The following is a 24029-nucleotide window of genomic DNA, read 5'->3' on the forward strand; positions in this document are numbered from 1 at the left end:
TGCAGGCTACCATGGATGCGAAAAGTGCATTCAGGATGGTGTGCACCTGGAGAACAGGATGACATTCCCTAGAAATGACATGCCTCTTAGAAATGATGACAACTTCAGAAATAAGACTGATCCAGATCACCACCATGGCATCTCACCACTAGAAGAAACATCCTTGGATATGGTCTCTGGATTCCCCCTTGATTACATGCACCTTGTGTGCCTTGGTGTCATGAGGCGGCTTCTCCACTTGTGGCTTCGACTGGGTCCTCTAACTTGCAGGCTGTCAGGATTTCAAGCCACTGTGCTGACAGAAAGGTTGGTTGGTGGCAAAAAAAAATGTGCCTATGGAATTTGCGCGCAAACCAAGGGCAGTGAGGGAAATAGATCGTTGGAAGGCGACCGAGTTTAGACAGTTTGTATTGTACACAGGCCACATTATGCTGAAAGACCTACTCAGCACGGAGGTATACAAAAACTTCCTGCTGTTTTTTGTGGGAATCTTCATCTTGTGCAATAACAGCCTAATTGGTGATCACATCGACTATGCCAATGATATTCTGCGACTTTTTGTCACACACTTTGGACAGCTATACGGCCCCAAATTCCTGTCCTACAACCTCCACAGTCTTGTACATCTTGCAGAAGATGCAAAACAGCATGGTGTCCTCGACAACTTCAGTGCTTTCCAGTATGAGAATCACCTTAACAAGCTGAAGAGACTCCTGCGGAAACCTACATGTCCTCTGAGTCAAATTGTGAGAAGGTTCTCAGAAATGCAAAGCTGCAGCAAAAAGGAGAAAAACAACCCACCAATGCTCAGAAAACAACACACGGCTGGCCCTCTACCTGAATGTTTTCATGGATCTTCACAGTACAAAGAAATAAAAACCTGCTCTTACACTCTTAAACTGGACCAGGCCAACAGTTATGTTTACATTGATGGGAAAGTTGCAAAGCTGCAAAATATAATTTCAGCGAGGGATGACATTTACGTGGCCTACACTACCTTCAACAATCATGAACCTTTTTTTGATTATCCCCTTCCATCCTCAGAACTTGGTATTCATCTAGTTGATGGCATCTCAAGACCAACACATTTCTGCAAGTTTGAGAACATTGAGTCGAAAGCTTTCTTAGTTCCTTATGACCGTAATTTTGTTTCAGTCCCTCTTTTACACACACACTAATTTTTTTATTTTTTTTTGGACTTTCTACTTTTATTTTGGGTAACTGAATCATGCATATGAACAACTGAAATGTAATAAGAATCGTTACACTTTATGGGGCTTTAGGTTGTTCCAGCTAAAATAAAACAACAACAAAAAGAACATGTACCTGATAGTGGAGTTCGTCGGAGAAGGGAGTACCGGTCCCGTAGCAAAGTCCTGGTACTCAGATGGCCACTCATGGTGGCCTCCATACAAAGACTTGGACCGGTTACTAAAGAGTGTCAGGTTGATGGAGGCACCACAGCCAGATAAGGGTTGGACCAAGCATCAGGCCAGAATTCTACATGAGTCGGGTAAGCAAGTTAAAATACACTTTAAATAAACATTAAAACAGATGACAAAATTACTAATACATGATATTCCACAGCTTAATGTTTTCATGAATTAAGTTCACATACTTTGATAATTTCAGCATCATTTGACAACATTTCCAAAAAATGGAAAAGGGCATGCTACACTTCTGACATCTCAGAATCTGAAAATTCTATAAAAAGAATTCACAAGTAAGTTGTAAAAATACATATTTCACTTTAAAAAGATACATTGAAAAGTAATTTCAACAAACAGTAATATTCAGTCTTCTGAAACTATAGAAAGTTTATGTGAGTAACATAGATAAATTTAAGTTATTTACTTATAATCTTGAATTCAGCCCTACCTTTTCACTCACAATTAGTAACCAGCCATGTTCAGTTTCTAATGCAGGGCTCGACATTAACGCTTTTCAGCTTGTCCGGGACAAGTGGATTTTGTGAAGGGGCAAGTGAAAGAATTGTACTTGACCGACAGGACAATTAACCTCATTAAAATTTGAATAAAAAATAACTAGGGCAGCACGGAAACTTTGGCGAGAATGACTCTGATTGTATTACTTTTAGTGTAAACTCTGATTAAGGTCACATAAGTTGAGGCTCGTACAGCCTGTCTGACTCGTGGAGAAATCAAAATATAAACGCAACAGCACACACAAAGAAACAAATGTGAACAAACATAAATATTGTAATTCCATCAGGTGCGTGATTTCACATAGAGCAGGTGTTACTACACAGAGCCGTTGATCACAGACAAGCTGTGCAAATCCTAGCATATAATGAACTTGGATTAGCGCAGCTTGTCTGTGAACCACGGCTCTGTGTAGTAACAGCTGCTCTATGTGAATTCACGCTACTGATGGAATTTACCGCTGATTAGAAAACCAGCTTTACTGAAGAGATGCGCATTAATCATCAGCCGATATATATTGTGCACCCCTATTTAACAAAGTCTATACAAAAATTATTTTAGTCCACCAACGTTAATCCGGTCATTTATCTCCAGTCTGGTTTAATTGTCGGACTAAAATCACAGATTTTGCGATATGATTGGTCAGCCTGCCTGTCAATCAAACTTCCTGCAAAGGGTCAATTTTGCCAATTTTTTTGCCACATTCACGTAAGAAGAGCTTTTTATATATATTTTGGCCTTTTCCTAACCTTCCTGGGTTATTGTACGGTGTCAGAAAACCTGTATATAGACCACAGAAAGTAGTATGCACCCTTTTTGGAGTTTGAATTGGAAAAGGAAATTACACTGTATTTGTTGCTTTTTTTTGTTTTTGATTTTTTTTCAATTGACAAACATGCTAGTTTATTACCTATATAATCAATTTTTGTAAAATAATCTAATTCCCTGATTTTGCTCTTAGAAAGAAAACATTCTCATCAGATGATGAGCTTCATGAAACCCCCAACAAAAAAGTTAAAATGAATAGAGACAAAAATCCACCTACAGCAAAAATCCAGCCCGCACCAAAAGTCCCGCCTGCACCAAAACCTCCAGCACCTCTAAAATACATCAAGACAAAAGGTAAAAATACAATAAAACAGTTAAATGACTAAGGCATAATAGTGTGTGACTGCTGAGTGCTATTCTTTTTCAGGTCCTGTTGTACGACCTCTGCTTACAACAAGCAAAGCAGTGAACTCTTTCAGCAATTGTGAGGTTTAAGTTGAGAAAACTGATATTTGTGGATGTTTTGTTCCATGCTCAAGAATGTTCCTTAGCCATGGTAAGATCAATGTATAGCACAGGCTCTCGTGATTTGTTGGTTTACATCACTTTTCTTTTTCAGCTTCACCCAATTCTGTTGCTATTTTAACAGTTTGGACAGAACTACTATCATTACATTCATAACTTGAGGATTTACATACTAAGGATGATTTAATAATAAACATTTGGTTGTCAATTAGAAATGATAGCAATCTCAAGCTTTAGTAAGGCTTTGTGTAGTACAAAATCTTGTTTTGTGAGGCAGACATAACATCTACATACCAATTCTTTCAACAGCATTTGTTAATCACCACCAAAGGGCCATGGAGAAGCCACAGCAGGCCCGTTTTGAGACTTTCCCCAGCTGTCGAGGTAACAGGCTCTACATGAGTACTGTAAACACAATGTAAAAGCTGTAAATTCACAGCATTTATGACAACTCAAAAGCCTGACCCCATAACAGGGTGGGTCAAGTTTCCGATTGCTGAATAAATAGATGACATGCAGTTTGTAAACTTATTATTCAAGTTGATTTTCTGATCATATTTTTATTCCTTTAATGAATAAAAACCAGCCATTAAAATGAATGTGTCATGTAAAATTATTTAAGTTTACCAGTTCCATCATTCTCAGCTCCAGATGTTCCCATGAGCTTCTCCCAGGCAGATGAGCCACAAGATCATTGGGGTGGACACTCACCTGACATTCAAGGTAAAAAAAACAAAAAAACAATTAGTATTTGGTAAAAGAAAACAAAAAGGACAATTACTGTACACACATGAGGTAATTCAGCATGTTATGTACAATCCATCAGAGAATGCATTTTCTTTGCTGAGACCTTCAAGTTCCAAGCAAGAAAGAACACAGCGTAAGTTGTATGACTCACTTTTGGTAAATACTGTAGGATTTCATCTAGGTTTACTATAGAAAATGTGCTTGTTTAAAGCAAAAAATTTAAAGCTAAATAAGCTAAAATCCAAAGAAATAGAGAGCACAATTCAGTTGAAGCAGCAGAATGAGTACCTTTTGTAATGTCAATGAGCTTCTCTCATTCAGACCGCCAGCTGGAAACTTGGGAAGAACACCCATCTATCACTCAAGGTAAAAAACATGAATTAGTATATGGAGGAAATCAAAAACACAATTGCAAATGAGTCATGGCCTAACACAACCTAATACAGTTTTTTTCACTTTTTCTAACAAATTCTCTGCCTTAAGACTCTCTCAAGACCAAAGACCATGAAAGGAAGAATGCAAAGTAAAAAAAAAAAAAAAAAAACTCAATTTCAGTCATTACTAGGTGTGGCGAGTGGGGCGGGGCCGAGAGGCGTGGGAACGAGGAGTGAGGCCAGGTGTAGTGATTGGAGATGAGCTACACCTGCGCCCCACCGCCGGTCTCGAGTCCCACGTAGGAGATGGAAGGATATTAACCTGGAGTGATGACCGTGAAGGACGAGAGAGGACCAGGCCTGGGACATTATTTTATGTTTCCTCACGGACGACTGGTGCGCCGTTTTGTATTTACTTTTGAATATTAAAATGAGTTTTGATTGTGCGCCGGTTCCCGCCTCCTTCTTCCCGATGAATATGGAGATTTGAATCGTTACACTAGGGTATCACTAAAAGGGGTCATATGCTATTTTAAAGACCATTATTTTGTATATTTGGTGTAACAGAATATGTTGACATGCCTTAATATTCAAAAAACATTTTTCAAATACTGTACATTATTGTACTTCCTCTATGTCCCGCCTCTCTCAAAAACGTCATTTTCAACAAAGTCCCTCCTTCCGTCAAGCACAGGCTGCTCTGAATGGCCAACTGACCCAATGCATTGTTATTGGGCGAACGTCGCAAGCACTCGTCGGAAACGCAACGCCCCTTTCCATAATCGCAAGCTTCATCTTTCAAAGTAAATATCAAGACTGTTAATAATGTCCTTCGTTTTACCATCAGCTCAAGCCCGAAAGGGCAACAGAGTCGCGTGACAGACACAGTGATGATGCAGTACACAAGCCACGGTTAAGACAGCTTATGTGCTATTATTTTCTGACAGTCTGTTTACTCTGCTGTGATGTTACCCTCACACACACACGTAATCACACAACATGTTACTCTACGCTGCGCAAAATTCTGCATTTGAACAGTCAATAGCAAACACTTAAACTATTAAGAAAACATACTTAAAGTAGCTGATTCAGAATAAGCACCAGATTCAATTCAAGTTTATTTGTGTGGCGCATTTTACTATACAATCGTTGCAAAGATTGTCATAGCAAAGTCTGAATTTACCTTTTTTTTTTTTTTTTGAAATAGCGCACAGCCAGCCTTGTACTCTCCTAGGTTCACAAAACTGTCATCCATTAAATTTGTTGTACAAATTTGAACATCTGGGTTGTTCTGTTGTAAATAAATCTTAACAATGATTCCTCATTGCATATACTTTCGGAAGGACACATAAAGTGCTTTTGCCTAGAAACACAAAGCATCTCCCTGACATGACTGCTTTAACACTAACTGCGGTTCCTGAAACCACACCTTTTTTTTTGAGTGAACATTTGGGCGGCATTACGCAAATATTTCCACATCTTGACGTAGATGTGTAGGGGCGTGTTTGAATGAGCCGTTTAGAATGGTCTGGATCAGCCTTATCTTTTAGATGGAATAAATCCTTTAGTGGGAGACTTTAAGCTTTGTAACTCTGTAGATCTTATACATGTACAAATACCTACATAACACACTGAAGAAAAGGAAAAATAGAAATCACATTATATGACCCCTTTAGGAGCCCTTGAGCCAGATTTACTAAACAGGCCAAATTAGCATTAGCGCACAATTCCATAAATTTGCCGATGGGAGGGAAAATTATGCGTGCGATTTACTGACAATGCAAACTTTACAGAACAGACGAAGCCAGATCATTCCCACAATAACCAGTGCAATCTACCAAGTGCAGCGCAAATTACCACCTGCTTTAAGAAGTGCCTTTTTTGGGCATTAAAAATATAGCAAATACAAATAATTTGAAGAGCACAAATGTTATTAAATCATTGCGTTATTCATCTTAATACTCACCTCCCATAAATTTTGTGTCTCAAAGGAAAACTACTAAAAATGCATATTCAAGGTTAAACGCAAAAACAACTGTCCACATCTTTTTCAGCACTAATTCTTTACTGCGCCTCTTTAGTAAATCCTGACAGTACTATTTTAACACCAAAAGAAGGTTTGTGCTGGTGCAAGCTGTTAGTAAATCTAGCCCATATTGTATCAGTGTCATGCACTGTCAATGTAGCAAATACAACTTACCAACTTCACCTTTCTTAACTCCAGCTGTTCCAGTGAGCTTGTCCAATGAAAATGAGCAAGAAGATGCTTGGGGTGAACACCCATCTAACTTTCAATGTAAAAGAACATTCATAAACACATGTAGTAAACACATACACTGCAAATTAATAACACTAGGTTTATTAACATTACATTTTCTGTCCAATCCATCAGAGAACACAATCTCTGAACAAATCTCTTGACATTTGAAGGTTTAACATTTGCAATGAAGTAAATAATATCTATTATATACCCGGTTTCACAGACCAGGCTTAAGGCTAGTCCCAGACTAAAATGCATGTGTGAGCTGTCTTAACTCAAAATAACTTGCAATAACATTTCGTACAATATGTCAGTGCCATTGTTTCATCTCAAGATGCACACATGCAGCATTTTTATAAAAGCAAAACTAGGACCTATAGTCCTGATTTTAACTAATCCCTGTTCTGAGCTCAGTAGTAACTGATTACATGCAATCTGGATTACGTAAACAGATTCTAGTAAATAAAGAACTTGTAATTATATAAAATTACATTTTATAAAACTCATAATCAGACTACAGTTACTTTTTATGGATTACATGATTAAATATTTACAATATAGTAATAGATTATTCTATTACCCCCCTCTCCTAATTTCTCTTTTTAATTTTTTAAATTTTCCTTTCTAAAATAGAAGGCTGCTTATATACATTCAGAAAGTCTTCAGGTTTTCTGGATATTCACACAGAGACCCGTCGTTGGTCAGGTGGCAGCGTTTGATCACTGGATTTAAAAAAATTTAATGTTTAAGAACATAGCATCTGCATCAACACGTTGATTTTTACAAACTTTTTTTTTGTCGTCTTATCACCTAATATATTTATTTAAAAGTACTCATGAGATTTTAAAATATATATATATTTTTAATAATTAAGTGTCACATTTCTATGTTCTTTGGTTCTGCGACACTGGTTATGGTCACATGACATGCATTTTTTTAAAATGCTTTATTTTAATTTAAAATCTTTTTGTGATTTAAATAATTATTAGCTTCTCATTAATTGAACTCACAAGCCTCCTACAGTTCATTCACAAACACCAGTTTGAGAAAACTTGACATAATATATTATTTAATGCATTTCATGCTATAAATAACAACAATTAAAATATATTTACTTACTCTTTGTATTTTTATGTCATATGGTACTTTAATTATCCTATTTAAATTTGATAGACTACTTTTAGATTACTTTTGACCAAACTCATCTGATTACATTATTTAAAACGTGTAATGTAATGGATTTCATTGCTAACTACAATTTTCTAATGTAATTTGGAATCAGTAACAGATTACAATTTGTGAGTAACTACTCAGCTCGGTCTGTGAAACAGGACCATAATGTTTGGGCATTGTCTATAATGTTTTGAAATGTGTTTTTATTTTTAAGGTGAACAGGTTATCCATCAGTGGAGGACACACACTGAAGAAAACAATATGGAGAATATGCTCCAAGGTTTTTGGTCCTGTAGCCAAACAGCTAAACTGGTGTGGTAGGGGAGAAAAGCGAGGGATCAGGAAAACAAACATAGGAGCACTCCTAATAGGTAAATTACGTCCAAAATGTTTTCCAATGTACAGTGTACGGGGAACACTTTAAATTAAGGTGCATTAATTAACATGAACTAAGAATTAACAATACTTCTACATAATTTATTAATCTTAATGTTAATTTCAGCATGAATCAATGCATGCATCAATGCATTATTAAAATCATACGTTGTTCGTTAAAGCACGATTACCCCTCGTGAGCTTTTCATACAGCTTATTAGGCCTACAAAACATAATTTATATTATGCATGTGCCTACCAGCAGATACATGCCGTTTTAACAGTGTAAAACGCGGTTTCATACTCACAAGAGCGTTTTAGAAATGTTAACTTTTGTTTTACGATTAACAGTTAGGCTAAGTGACGAAGAACTGTTGATGAACCACAAAATCAGCTGTTACCGCCACTTGACTAAACCACAGAAACAACTATTCGTCAATATTAAGCTAATACTTATCTGTTTAATTTACTTTATATAAAATCAAACATACACCACACATATTAATGACAATGAATCAAGCTACGTACCTCAGTTTTCCCGCGGCGATCACTTCCACGTGCGGGTCGATGTGATGATTTGTAAGCACATGCGCAGTACTGATGAGGAGTCGACTCCAAAAGAGTCGATTCCTTGAATCTGACCAGCCCAGTTTTCGAAGTAGACTTAATATAAAATTATTAATATTCAACTCAGGCTGTGTCTCCACTAATCTGGGAGTCACTCTAAAAGAACCTGAAACCGGTACCAGTTTAAAGTTTTTATGACTGAAGCAGAATTTCAGCACCACTGGAAATGAACAGTGACCAATCAAATAGAAAGCACAGACATGAAACGTTCTACTTGTATGTTATATTAGCCTACATCACGCTGAGTGACATTAAAAACAGTAGACAAACATTAATTGCACATCAATTATCTATATCAATTAGATAACATTAAGGCAGGCTAATTATTCTCAGCTAGTAACTCGCATCGGGATCATATGAACAATTAAACAGACATAAGACGAAATAAATGTCTTATTTTACATTATTTTGCGCAGTTAATGCATAATTCTTAAATGGATTTGTTTGGATCTGCATGCATTTATCTTACATGACTAATAGAATAATGAATAATTTAATTGATACTGATACAGACATTATAGCTTTAGGGAAGGACGGATGTTGCAATCATTTTTTATAGTTTGCTTATCATTGTCTAAATTCATAAGAGCCCAGTTTAAAAAAACATATTTTGAGGATTTAATTAAACAATAAGTGAAAAAAGTTTTATTTGTTAAACTTATTTAAGTTTTACCTTTTAACATGCAGGAGCAGCTATGAAGAATCCCGTGCTTCCGTCGCCAACTGAAGCAGAGGCTGAAAAACACATTAAGGATTATCTCCGCTTGGCCCCAGGGAGAATGCCTTGTTAGTCAACTTGCTTTTTTGTTGTTTGTTTGTTTGGTTCAGGATTAAAATAATAATAATAATAATAATAACATAAACAACTGCTTATTTTCATTCACTGTTAATAAAAGGATACAAATCATTCAACAGCATGTTGTGTTCTTTCATTCTGAGTGGAAAATACTTGGGGTTAGTTATTATACTTTTCTCATATGTGAAGACGCATGCATAATCAGTGTAACTAAAGCTGTGATCAATAAAAGGAAATATGAAGGAACGTATAAAATCGTACAATTAAGAACGACGTCTATGCTATGTAAATCAGATGTCTAATAGACGTAACATTCAAATATTAAACGTCTGTAATACGTCTCCCGGAGATCGCTGGAACATCGGAAAAAGACGTCTATGCGACGTCTTCCAGATGAGCAAACGCCCTAAAAACGACGTCTCCCAGATGCAAAAGCATACATCGCACAGACGTCCCCGCGATGTACCTGTGCTATCTGGGTAAGTCCCGCCCAAACCCCACTGGACCTCTAGGTTGAAAAATCGTCAATTTCATTAATTTATTTAATGTGAGACAGTAATTATTTTCTGGTCCCGTTTGAATTGTGCCATGAATGTGAACATATGTTTTCTGTGAATTTTTAATATAATTTTTCGTGTGAAGAATGCAACAATTTAGCGGGTAGAAGTTTGATACGGTTAGACTTTGTGTGAGAGGACTTTGTGGATTACAACTAGTTTTTACATCAGACGTGAATCTGAAGAAAGAACAACCCATTTGGTTTGAATGGTGACATTTGGGTACAAAACACACAGGCATCTCGATCCGTCTCCATAGATTATCGCAGCATTAGCACCGTGATTTGACCATGACAAGTGGAGGGAAAATGTGTTATGGGGTGACGTCACATAGGCGACATGTAGTCTTTCTCGTTATGTCTTTTCCACCACTGCTAGCCAAAGAATCAGATAATATACTGTCAAACTCTTAACATGAAAAATTATATTTAAAATTCACAGACGACATATGTTCACATTCATGGCACAATTCAAACGGGACCAGAAAATAATAATTTTCTCACATTCACTTTTTTCAACCTAGATGTCCAGTGGGGTTTTACAGATGGGCGGGACTTACCAGCTCTATCAAAGTGAAATGTGCAAATAAATGAAAAGTGTTCTGGCATACTGAGCTCAAATGGTGAATAAAAAAACCCCTGCAGATTAATAAGTTAATAAACAAGGTGTTGATTTACCTAAAGGCAAATTTTTAAAAGCAATTTTTATACCTATTATTAAATATGCTGTCCTTTCTGTCAAATAGTTTGATTCAACCAAATTTTAATAGCTTAATTTCAATATTTTGTGAAAGCTATTTAGATTTGGCTGAATCAAACTATTTGACAGAAAGGACAGCATATTTAATAATAGGTATAACAATTGCTTTTAATCAACACCTAATTTAAATTTTTGTTGGCAAATATCACAGGTGTCTAATTCAGTTCCTTGAGGGCCACAGCCCTACAGAGTTAGTTCCAACCCTGCTTCAACACACACACACACACACGCCTGCAGTTTTCAAATAAGCCTAAAGGACTTGATTAGCTGATCAGGTGTGTTTAATTAGGGTTGAAGCTAAACTCTGCAGGGCTGTGGCCCTCCAGGAGTTTGTCATGTCAATTTTAAGTGTGATGTTTAATACAAAAAAACAACACTTTGTTATCCTTGAGCAAGACACCTAACCCCAGCTGCTCCCGACGAGCTGGATGGCACCTTTAATGGCTGACACCGCCGTTGGTGTGTGAATGGGTGAATATGAGGCAACTTGTAAAGCGATTTGGATGGCCATGTGGTCTGTTGAAAGCGCTATATAAAAATGCAGTCCATATTTTTAGGGAAGTCGTGGCCTAATGGTTAGAGAGTCTCAATCGAAAGCTTGTGAGTTCGAGTCTCGGGCCGGCAGGAATTGTGGGTGGGGGTAGTGCATGTACAGTGGTCTCTCTTAGCCTGGTTTCTCCCAAGGTTTTTTTCTCCATTCTGTCACCGATGGAGTTTCGGTTCCTTGCCGCTGTCGCCTCTGGCTTGCTTAGTTGGGGTCACTTAATCTACAGTGATATCGTTGACTTGATTGCAAATAAATGCACAAACACTATTTAAACTGAACAGAGATGACATAACTGAATTCAATGAACTGCCTTTAACTACCATTTTGCATTATTGACACACTGTTTTCCTAATGAATGTTGTTCAGTTGCTTTGACGCAATGTATTTTGTTTAAAGCACTGTATAAATAAAGGTGACTTGACTTGACTTCCTTCAGTCGATTATTCACTGACTTGTAGGAGGCTGGACTTTAAAGGAACTGTCAGTCATCTGGGTGTAAAATCTGGTTTGTTTTGTGTGAGCAAATCCTTAGCATATAGCTGACAATCAACAGTCATAAAAATATTTTAAATAAAACAATATATACTTGAGGTATGTAATTGTTTCATATAGTCTTAATCATGGCTCTGATCTGGTTCAAGGAATGAAAACTAAAACCGGAAGCAAACAGGAAATTGACAGGAAAAGAACCAGAAACCGAAACAAAATCAAATTTTAGTTCCAAACAGAATCAAACATTTTAAATGGCCATTAACTGGTTAATAATGTTATTTTATCATTCCATTAAATATTTGAAATTTGCTGTCAACCAATCACAAATTCCAGTAGTAGCCTAAGGCATATGCAAATGTGATCCTAAAGCCAACGAGTGAAATGTCCGCTCAGCTGTGAACTCATCACAAGCCTTTCCTGCCCAACTGAGGACCGCAGCTCTCCTTTGATTATTCCCAACTTTGAGAAGCTCCGCTCGCCGGAGTCACTGGACACCATCATGCACAGATAGATGCGCTAACCAATTCCAACATTTGAAAACGTCTGAGACAGATTCAACAATGCCAAAAGCTCGTACAAGCTCTGCTGATTCGTTCAGTCTCCGGTTTCTGAGTGCGCATGATGCACCAAAATGTATCAGCTAATTTTGACCGATTAATAATCAGTTAAACGGTTTAAAAAGTAATTTATTTATTTTCAGTAAATTATCAAAATATTTAAAAAGGTTTGCTGCATGGTTAAAATAAGTTACGTATATGTATGTATATATATATAGAGAGAGAGAGAGAGAGAGAGAGAGAGACAGAAAACATATACGTTTTAATTCAAAAATATACATAATGCAGTCACAAAATGTTTAAAAACATTAGGTTATAATAAACACTAGGATATTTTTATAATCATTTTTCATCCAAATACATCCCAAATACAGAAACATTTTATTTTGTGAGAGATCCAACATTGGTTTCGGTTTTGTTTTAGCCTAAATTAATTAGTTTTGGTTTTTCGTTAATATTGCTATAGCTTCTTATATTTTAAATTCTTGTTCTTTTCTACATACTTTTAATTGAAATGATTTGTTGTGGAGTGAGGGGAACTAAAATGGCCTAGAGGAGCTTCTCAAATTTCCCAGAAGCTGAACAGTTTTCATTTGCTATATTAACCTCAAAATAATTATTAGAATGAAATTTGGAGTCCAACTTTCGGACGCATATACAGCGTTACTTATTATACAGTAGTGTAACTATTATTCTATATTCTTTGCACTGTAACGTTTCTGACTAGGGATGTTAATTTCAGTTATTTTTCCTAACCGACGCTCCTTAACCGATTATTAACTGTTTACAGACAAGATTATTTTAAGTAATGATAATTGAAAGTACTAACGCTATATAATAAGTAACATTTTAGCATCCAGATATGTCGGGAACATGGAAACATTTGGATTTGTGCCGAATGAGGTATCAGCTTCACCTTAGATTACCGTATTTTTCGTAAATCGCACCTGAGTTTAAGTCGCATCAGACCAAAAATACGTCATGATGAGGAAAAAAACATATATAATATATAACATAACATATATATATAACATATATCGCATTTATTTATAACCAAGAGAAAACATGACCGTCTACAGCCGCGAGAGGGCGCTCTATGCTGCTCAGTGTAGGATATAGGTGCACTGAGCACAGTGAGCAGCATAGAGCGCCCTCTCGCGGCTGTAGACGGTAATGTTTTCTCTTGGTTCATTTCTCTCAGTTCATGTCAAATTAATTTTGATAAATAAGTCGCACTTGACTATAAATTGCAGGACCAGCCAAACTATGAAAAAAGTGCGACTTATATTCCAGAAAATACGGTAATCTGGTTTTGGATTAACGTTTTCATAGCCTAAACTTTAGAGGATTTGTTTTGGAGAGAAACTAATAACTTTTTATAATGTTTGTAAACATTTTGCTTTAGACTACAGGCATTTGAGCCTTCATTATTTCGGAAAGTAATAGGGCTTTTAACATGCGATGTGAGCCCCAACTTAACTTTTTTTTTTTTTTTTTTACAATGCAGCAAACATTTTTAAATATCTTAAAAATACTTTGATGTCTTTAGAGTGTTGATAGATTTTTTATTTTTTAAGTAGCTTACATTTTGCCAAAGTCTAGAGAACAGAAGCGTTAGATCTATTTTTTTATTTTCGTTTTGAGTAAGGAAAACGCTATTCTTTATTATTATTATATTATTAGGGGCTACAGCCCTTAGCCCATATTGTATGTGTATGTTTTATTCTTCTTCTTCTTCTTCTTTTCCAATGGGGGTCTATGGCAGCCCTATGAAGGGAACATAGGAAAATGATGAAATTTGGCACACCTGTAGACATGGCCATTATTAGTGATCTGACCAACTTTGGGGTCTCTAGGCCCAACTCTATAGCGCCACCAGCAGTCCAAAAATTCAAAATTCAAACGTTAATAACTCTTGAACCACTAATTCTATGAAAATAAAACTTAGTACATCTATTTTGTCTCTTCATGGAGATTCCATTCCATACCTTACATTAAGACTCCGTAGTAGAAAGTACTTTACAAAGTAGTACTTTTTGAAAAGTACAGTATTCTGTCTAAACGCTACTCCTTCAAAATTGATAAAATTCTTCTGAAATTTGGCTCAGATGATCTTTGGACTGAGCTGCATAGAAATGACTGAATAGATTTTTTATATTCATCTTTGTTCAAAAGTTATTAAATTGTGAACTTAAAGGTCCCCTTCTTTTTTATTCCATGTTTTAAACTTTATTTAGTGTGTAATGTTGTTGTTAGAGTATAAATAATATCTGTAAAATGCTAAAGCTCAAAGTTCAATGCCAAGCGAGATATTTGATTTAACAGAATTCGCCTACAAAAAACGACCCGTTTGGACTACAGCCCTCTAGTTCCTGCAGGAATGTTCCTGATTTTTTGACTAACCTCCACCTACATGAATTCACAAACAGGGGGCGTGGCCTTGTTGCGCTCCGACGGAGAAGAAGGAAGAGCTGTTTGTTTTTGTCGCCGTGTCGTTGAAACGCTGTTATTTTCATCTCTGAATCCAATCACCTTTGTTTGGGCTTCCCAGGAACGCTGTACTTTGAGATTAGTGGTTACAATTTATGTTTAACTCGGTTCCCGAAAATTATAATGCACATGTAAAACTATGTGCAGCTCATTTTGCTGAGGACAGCTTGCTGAGGACAACTTTCTCAATCTCAATCAGTTTAATGCCGGATTTGCACAAAGATTATTCTTGAAAGATGGAGCAGTTCCCTCTTTGTCTGGAGAAGGCGTTGTTTATGGACCACAACTGGTAAGTGTATTTTATTATTTAAGTTGGTGCGTTTAACAGTTTCTGTAACTTATTACACAAAGGGCAATGCTGTTTAGCTTTGTTAACTAGATGTTAGGGCTGTGCAAAAAAACAAATGCGGTTTTCATGCGCATCTCGTCAGTAAAAACGCTCCTGTGACTATAAATACATCTCCAGCACGTGTGTTCTAGCCCAATCACGTTACCAGGAGGGCAGCCTGCTCTCAGATGCTGTTGTATCACTACACAGGAACCGATTTCTGAAGGAGAGGCTTCATAGAACAAGGAAGTCATCAGCCCGTTTTTGTGACAGTGAAAACAGCAGTATACAGATAGGTGAATTGTGTGAAAAATACTGTTTTTTTTACACGCGAAATAAGAACACATGTTATATTGCACATTGTAGACACAATCAAAGCTACAAAAAAGCGCGTAAAATGGGATGAACGCGGCAGGGGGAAGGCAGCAGTACTTGGACCAGGGAAGGCAGCAGTACTTGGACCAGGGAAGGCAGCAGTACTTGGACCAGAGAAGGCAGCAGCAGTACTTTGACCAGGGAAGGCAGCAGCAGTACTTTGACCAGGGAAGGCGGCAGTACTTGGACCAGGGAAGGCGGCAGTACTTTCACTAATGTCAACAAACTCTTCCTTTACAAGTACACGGCCCATCATTTGGACCCTAAGCCGGTCATGACTTAAGACTTTGGTTGCCAGGTCATCGGTTGTATCTCTGAATTTAAAAATTTAAGACCTCACGGAGATGGCCATCATCCATTATGATCTTCTTGTGAACTCCATTTACCTCAATTGATACATGGCCATTTAAATTGGACTTAAATTTTGTAAAACAACAACAATTGTTACATTTAATGCAACGATTCATAAGAGTGGTTGTGTTTACTGCATCCATTTTGTGCAGTTTTGGACATAAGTGACTAACTGATTTCAGTGTCAACTATGTCTCCCTCAATGGTGATAATGGCATGTTCATCGCTCTGAAAGCAGTTACCCAAGTCAGGCAGAACCTTGATCTCAGTCTGCAAAGTGGTCGAAATGCATGGCTTCATGTCAAACTGCCGGACTGACACGTTCTGTAACTCGTACCACTTTCCAACATCAACCTGGCTATCACCCCACACGCTTAAAGCCATGCTGGAAGTCTTGTCAGCTACTTAATAGGTCTTCCTCATTACTTGCTTGTGACTTCGAGTCAGGGTCTGCTTCTCAAAGCAGAGAGAGAGTATCTTGACTTGGATGGTCACAACACAAAACAGACCTCAGTAAATTCAGGGATAAACCTCATATCCCCTACTTTAACTAACATCTGCAAAACTTTAAACTTTTCAGCAAGAAAAAAAAAAAAAGAGTAAAAGTTACCCTCTGATAGTCCCTGACATCACTGGCAATTTCAATTAGGGTTCTGGTTTCACTAGTGGCTCTCAGACCATCATCAAAAGCAAATGACAACTGTTGGATGATTGAAATCTTGCTGTAGCTGTTTACGATTATATAATCTTTTCCTGAATGTTGAAACGATGGCTTCAATGTGATTCCAGTTAGTTTCACAGGACTCCTGTAAAAAAAAAATAAAAAAACTCAAGTTGCAATTTCACTTGACAACCATTATGGAAGAATAAATTCTACAGTAACACTTTAAAGTCTGTCATGTCAAAGAGACAATGTTAATGCTAATTCTTGACAGAACAGGTATCCATTAGTTACAGCCAATACATACACATACTACTGGGAGCAAGAATGACATCCTGTGGTCTTAAAACAGCATGTATTAGTATGTATTGTACTAGTGTTCCTGTGGCTCAAGTGGTAGAACATTGCGTTAACAGCACAAGGTTGTGGGTTCGATTCCAAGGTAACACATGTTGGGTTAAAAAAAAAAAAAATACCCTGAATGCACTGTAAGTTGCGTTGGATAAGTCTGCTAAATGCATACTTTTTTAAAATGTATTACTCCCAACATATCACTTATTCTTTCCATTCAGGTTTAATGAGAAACCTAAAAGAATTGTCACTTGCCTGTCTTTCTCCACACACTCAAAGACATTGTGGTGCTGTATATCAAACACCACCACACGAGTGTTGCAGTCACACTCCTGCAGTAAAGCAGTGAAATATTTGGCCTTTACGGACTGTAGTACAGGGGACACTTGGTGGAGGTATCCTTCAACCTCAAAGCATGGTCGCTTTGATGACATTGTCATATTTCATGTGGAAAAACACTGCTTAAAATTTTTTTTTTAATTTAGTACACTGAACAAAATAAAGATCTTAACATGACAACTAGATTACAAACAATGCATACTATTCAAAAAGCAGCAAACTGCGTACAAACATAGATGGTTTGACAAAATCCAAGATGTGCTCACAAGCAACAAGAGCAAGGATATCAAACTTAATTCCCAAAGTGTCACAACCCTGTAGAGTTTCCTGCTCAAACACACGAGTGTTTTTGTGAAGTGGGTATATCCCATAGGCACAATGGTTTATGTACTGTATAAATGGTATGTTCTATCACCCTACACCTAACCAGAGCAGAAAACTGTGCATTTTTACTTAAAAAGAAAATAAGAAAAGTTCTGTATGATTTAAAGGCATTTTGAAAAATGAGGACATGGTTGATGTCCTCATAAGACACCCTTTCCTCGTTACACTTATCATACCCATGTCATTATACAAAAGTTGTGTCCTGATGGGTCACAAAAACGTGCCCACACACAGACACACGATGCACTTTTCAAAGAAGCCTAAATAACTCCATTAGCTGGCTCAGGTGGGTTAATATGGAATGCCACGTCTGCCAAAATAAAAAATAAATAAATACATAAATAAATATACAAATAAATGTAAAAAAGAAAAAATAAATATATATATATAAATATAAGCAAAGGAAAAGCAAAAAAACGAAAATAAATAATTATTTATACATTTATTTCCTTATTTATGTATATATTTATTTTTTCCCATATTTATTTATTTCTTCTTTTATTCATTTATACATTTATTCATTTATACATTTATTTATTTCTACATTTATTTATTTCTACATTTATGTATTTCTACATTTATTTATTTCTTCCTGCGTAGAGTAATGAGGAGGGCGTGGTTTACCTCAGACATAGCAATCGAGCTCAGAGTAAGCGAAGGCGAAGGGTTGAGGCCACAGTGACACCCTGTGGCGAAATCCAATAAGTATCACTGACGTTGATACGGTCTGTGACTGCGAGGTATATGGTTAAAATCTTACTGTGTGACATGGATAGGCTAGTCTTTATTCCGGACATGGCCGTAGAACATCGTTTGGTCTGGATTTGTAAAATGTCCTGGGCTAACAAACATGAAACAGGGACTCTGAAACGGAAGCGCTTGATATTTTCAATTTTTCGGTCAAAACTCACGGAAAGGAAGCAGGGCACACAGGCTACAGTGAAGCATATTGACCAAGCATATTGACGCAAGCATATTGACCAATGCTTTGAAACGAGACCATTGCATTTGAATGTAGCCTAATTTCCAAAAACAATACTGACAGCAACAGCCTTATTAAATGTATGAACGTCACGTTAATCCACATTCGATAAATTCAGTTAGAGGATAAGACTGTAGCCTATAGGGCAATTAGCCTACCACTAAAATCCAACCAGAGCTTCATCAGAGCCATCAATACAGAAGAGATCTTAATGCATTTAAACAGCAATTAGCCTACAAGTGCATACAAATATTATGAAGTGTCTTAGGCCTACATTTTGAAGACAAATGTGACATGATGGAATCAATGAAGTGATAGCCTACGTTTAATATGAATCTAAAACAGACACCAGGTGGCAGAAAGTCACTGTCTTAATGAGTGAGTTCAATCCACTCGTTTGATACACCGAATCAAAAACAACAAGTGTTGAAGCGATTTGTTTCTGATCATTTATATTTAGGCCTATGCGTTATCTAAATAATTATAATAGCCTAATAATAATAAATAAATGACCAAATGTCCAAAAAGTTGGCAGAGAGGGGTCATGTTCGGGGAAACAATATAATTGTTGATAGGCTATATTTTTCGGGGCCATGGGTTTAATGCGCAAACCTGCGTGACCATATAGCAACAATTCAGAAATGGAAATTACGAATGCATTAATATTTTGTTTTGAATTTAAGAAAAGTCGATTGAATATTTACAGGATTGTATCTCGTTATTATTTTCAGAATAGTAACGTCTTTGTAACCAACCACAGTGATCAAATGTCGAAGCTATCTCTATCTAATAGGCTACTTCAAAGATCAAATCAAATTATCTATTGTAAAAGTTTGTAAAAATTTATGTAGCCCAAAAACTGCCAAAAAACATTTATTCAGTTCAGTTATAGTCAGTGATAGGCTACTACACTGGATGCGGCGCGACGCTACATGACAAACCCCCAACATTAACTGATACAACATTATTCTGACGTACTCAGAGCTCTTGTGCTAGTTCTGAAGGACAAATGGACTTGCAATGGTCTGTCACGACTCATGTCCAGTGTAGATAGCTGGTCTCGTCCAGTTTAGACACAGTGTAACAGCATCAGGAGTTCAGATTCTGGTGTGCTGATATTTGTGTGCAGCCCAACTCACCCATCTTTCAAACACATTCATTGATTTTACATTCACTGCATGTGCAAACTGTCAAAACCCATAAATGGCATACTTAACAATTAGTAGTCATGTGCTTCAACAAGTAAAGTCATAACATAATGACACATTTGCAAATCATTAGTAAATCATTATTTAAAGCAGACAACTGTAAGTTGAAGTACATTTGACCAACTGTGGTAGGCTAATTAACACATTCATTTACACTTTTAATTAAAAAATAAGTTATTAAGGAATTAATACATTATGACACATTTAATTAATGACAATTCATATATTACTTAATCTATTATTCATTTACAATCTTTATTAGTTACTGATGCAGTAATCATTAATTAATGGTTTATTTCCTCATGAGTCATACATTATCACATGATTATCTGTGCATTAGTTAATTATGAAATAATGCAGATTAGTCAGTGTTGGGCAAGCTACTTGGAAAATGTAGTGAGCTAAGCTACCAGTTACTCTACAGTAAATGAAGCTTCACTACACTGAAGCTACCCCCCTGGGAAATGTAGCAAGCTTAGCTACATCAACAGAAGCGTGCTACATCTAAGCTACTTTTAAAATTACATTTTTATGTTGAACACGTTTTATTACAAGTCAATGCTATCTCAGTGCTCAAAACTGTCAGTCAAACAGATAGGCAGGTGTAATTGTTTATTTTAATAGTTTTTTTGTGTTCCTTATCAATTTGGCAACAAAAACAATCAAAATAAATGTAATTAACAATGTGCGCACAAGTAAGTGTATGCACCTGTTACGTTGGCATGCTTAATATACTGTAGGACTTTGCAGAACAAAATGCAAGACCTCCAAACAGTACAAAAAAAATGTAATTTTTACAAGCAGCATCTGAAAACATATTTTCTCTCTGTTATCTTGGTCAGTGTCATGTACTTGTCGAGGTACGGCCAAGGCGACTCACTCCTCAGGATTAACTGTTCTCCGACCTCATCCTATGCCATCATTTCATCAAATAATTTTTTTGCGTGACTGGCCAAGGAGTGGTACCATCCGGAGCAGAAGGTGGTGGTAATGCATCATAAAGATGGTTGGTTGCTATGCACCGTAAACACGAACAAGATGAAGTAGCGCCGTCGTGTCACTGATCCAGGATCAGCGATCTTACCAGTTGTATTTCCCGATTTGAGTTTGAGCTTCAGAAATGCTTACGAAAATGTAGCTTGTGTGGAAGTTACCGCACTACTTGGTAAAAAAAAGAGCTTCGCTACTAAAAAGCTACTTGATTCAGAAAGCAACGAAGCTACGACCAAGCTACTGAGAAATGTAGTTAAACTAGTAGCTTCGCTGCTTGTAGCGACGCTACTGCCCAACACTGAGATTAGTGCACCCGTATTGTAAAGTGTTACCGTCTCAGTTTGTGTAAATCCACTTGGGGTTCAGAGTATTTATTTTTTCCCATCTTGATTTACCCCGAAAGAATGTAAGTGAAATGTGACAACATGCCCCATATGTGGGGTACATTGTAACATATGTGGGGTACACTGTAACATGTGTGGGGTACATTGTAACATGACCAAATGACAGCTTAAAATGTTATCTGAGATAATAAATAAAAAATATCCAAGACAAACTAAAATATTTTGTCAACAAAATATAATTATTAACTTTTTAAAATAAAATAATGGCATTTTTTATGAATTAAAAATATAGCCTACTCATTTTTGAGTTTGACAACAAACACATCGCTTAATACAGCTATACATCAGTTAAAAACATAATAATAATGAATAATTTCGCAATTTACTCTCAATCATTATTCACCGTTTTCTCATGGTTTCTCACAATAATTCATAAAAGTATAGAATATAATGGCATATTTCTAATAGGGGCTCATTGTAACGCAGTGTGACAACACACCCCACCAGCACAACTGGGATTTAAACAGAGGTTTGTGTCTTCTGCTGATCAGCATGAAAGAACAATGTCAACTGTTAAACTGCAGTCCCTTGGAAGGTTAACTTCAGGGACTGCAACACCCTCCTCATGGTGACCACTTGGACCCTCCCAGTCGATTCCGTGCTCCAAATAAACCTAATGTAAGACAAGAAAGTGTTGGTAATATCAATGCTGATCATATAGAATAGGGGCAGGCAATGCTGGTTAAAGGGCATTTAATTTCCGACATGTTGAGTGTGGGGTCTCTGTGGAAGTAAAGTGGCCTTTTCTGAATTAGTTTTTCCTTTTCCAAACAGGATGGTTTTCTAAATCATGCTGTGACAGTGATCACTTTACCCTACCCCACCCCTAAACCCTACCCACACTCTGACGTGGGCAAATCAGGTAATGCTCATTTTGGAACCATTCCAGAGTCCTGATGCTCATGATAACTTTCGTTAACTATACATTTAGTAAATCCACTTAAAACTAAAACTAATTGCTCTGATAATGATGCCATCGAAATGCATTAAGCTTACTGCAAAAACAGAAGTTCAAAGACAATATTTGAAAGATGGCTGCATGGTTGTTTCTCTGGAGAATAAGGTCTATACTTGTATGTGCCATAAGGTAAACCACAATCACAATCTACTGGGCCCTCTGACCAATCATTGCAATCATTTGCAGAGGGCTCGTGGAATTGAACTGATTCATACAAGTCGTCTGAGAAACCTCCAAAAAAATTATGAAGCTTTAAAATAGCATAATAGGGACACATATTTGGACATTTTTTTTAACTCAAGTACATAGGTTGAGAAAGTGGACTATGTACAGAGGACTATAAAATATCTTTCCTAAGGGTCCTGGCACAATATTTCATTGTCATTGACAATGCTGTGGATAATCCTGTTTTCTTAAGCAAGGAACACACCAAACCGACACCAGCCAACTAGTAGAGATGAAAGCAGACTGCAGAGTTGGCTCACGTTTGGCAGCATCTGGGTCCAAATTTGCCCTAACACACCAAGCCGACAAATCATGTCGAATCCGCTGAAAAATAGCCGACTAGGACCAACGTCGGCTTGGTGTGTTCCGGGCTTTAGCCTAATCTGATAATGCATCTCAGGAGATACAAATATTTTAAAATACTGTAAATAACTGCATGACCAACATCTGACTTAATTTTATTCAACATCTTAAAGTGATAGTTCACCCAAAAATAAAAGTTCTGTCATCATTTACTCACCCTCATGTTGTTCCAAACCAGTATAAATGTCTTTGTTCTGTTGAAAACAAAAGGAAAATATTTTGAAGAAAGTTTATACTTTTTTTCTACTATGGAAGTCAATGGTGGCCCAAAGAAGCCTGATTACAAACTTTCCTCAAAATCTATTCCTTTGCATTCAGCAGTAGATGTAGCTTTGTAACAACCTGAGGGTAAGTAAATTATGACAATTTTAATTTTTGGGTGAACTAACCCTTTGTTACTATTACTATTAATTGGTGGTGTTTTGCATTTTTCTCCTGAAATCTAAAATCTGTGGGTGGGCGTGTTGGCTTTAGGTCAAACTGACTAAACAAGTACATGTTATTTGAACCAATTCACATGACCCACATACTCCAAACAGACTCACCTATGATACTGACAACCATCTTGGATTAAATATTCTCTCGCATGCCTCCTACATGGAACTAAATATGTATCCTGTGGTGCACATTGCCTGTTTTTTGGCGTTAACTATCCTTTTAACACTGTATTCTGTAAAACCATTGTGTATTATTAGTTACTGTGACGGCTGGTGAAAGGAGAATCTGGAAACAATAGCGAGTTTAAAGTTTTAATGAGAAGATATGGCTCTGGTACATAAACAAACAATGACGATGAGACAGCGATACTCCGAGGGGATGGTGAAGAGGTGAGAAGTCCAGACGGTGGTGGAGAGAAGGTGAGTAATCCGGATGTAGACGGCGTGAGGCAGCAGGAGAGAGTGGCACAGGAACTGCGGGGAATAGAGCCGAAGGTAAGTGTCCGTGGCTGAGTGGACGTGCGAAGAGTGGATGAGGTTCTGGGGAAACACAGACATCCAAACGCAATACAACACTTAAGCCAGACGGAGGGTAAACACATCAACACATTGAACATCGATCTCACAAACACAAGACGTGAGACAAGCCATTATATAGTGGATGAGTAATGAGTGGCAGCT

The 24029-nt window shown here is 37.0% G+C and overlaps 3 long non-coding RNA genes across 3 annotated transcripts; 2 read left to right on the forward strand and 1 right to left on the reverse strand.

Moving 5' to 3' along the window:
• Nucleotides 1–1349: 1349 nt before the first annotated feature.
• On the reverse strand, nt 1350–6645 carry LOC127968694 (uncharacterized). The gene is made up of 6 exons (XR_008156056.1): nt 6558–6645; nt 4272–4337; nt 3864–3947; nt 3531–3641; nt 1619–1704; nt 1350–1500 (listed from the first exon to the last, which is right to left on the reverse strand). It is a non-coding gene; the product is annotated as an uncharacterized LOC127968694 (long non-coding RNA).
• On the forward strand, nt 1422–2989 carry LOC127968657 (uncharacterized). The gene is made up of 3 exons (XR_008156041.1): nt 1422–1513; nt 1633–1723; nt 2905–2989. It is a non-coding gene; the product is annotated as an uncharacterized LOC127968657 (long non-coding RNA).
• A 1149-nt stretch (nt 6646–7794) lies between the features above and the next one.
• Nucleotides 7795–9703, forward strand: LOC127968675 (uncharacterized). The gene is made up of 2 exons (XR_008156050.1): nt 7795–8161; nt 9479–9703. It is a non-coding gene; the product is annotated as an uncharacterized LOC127968675 (long non-coding RNA).
• The last annotated feature ends 14326 nt before the right edge of the window (nt 9704–24029 follow it).

Source organism: Carassius gibelio, chromosome A4 (genome assembly GCF_023724105.1).
Source record: "Carassius gibelio isolate Cgi1373 ecotype wild population from Czech Republic chromosome A4, carGib1.2-hapl.c, whole genome shotgun sequence".
NCBI lineage: Eukaryota > Metazoa > Chordata > Actinopteri > Cypriniformes > Cyprinidae > Carassius > Carassius gibelio.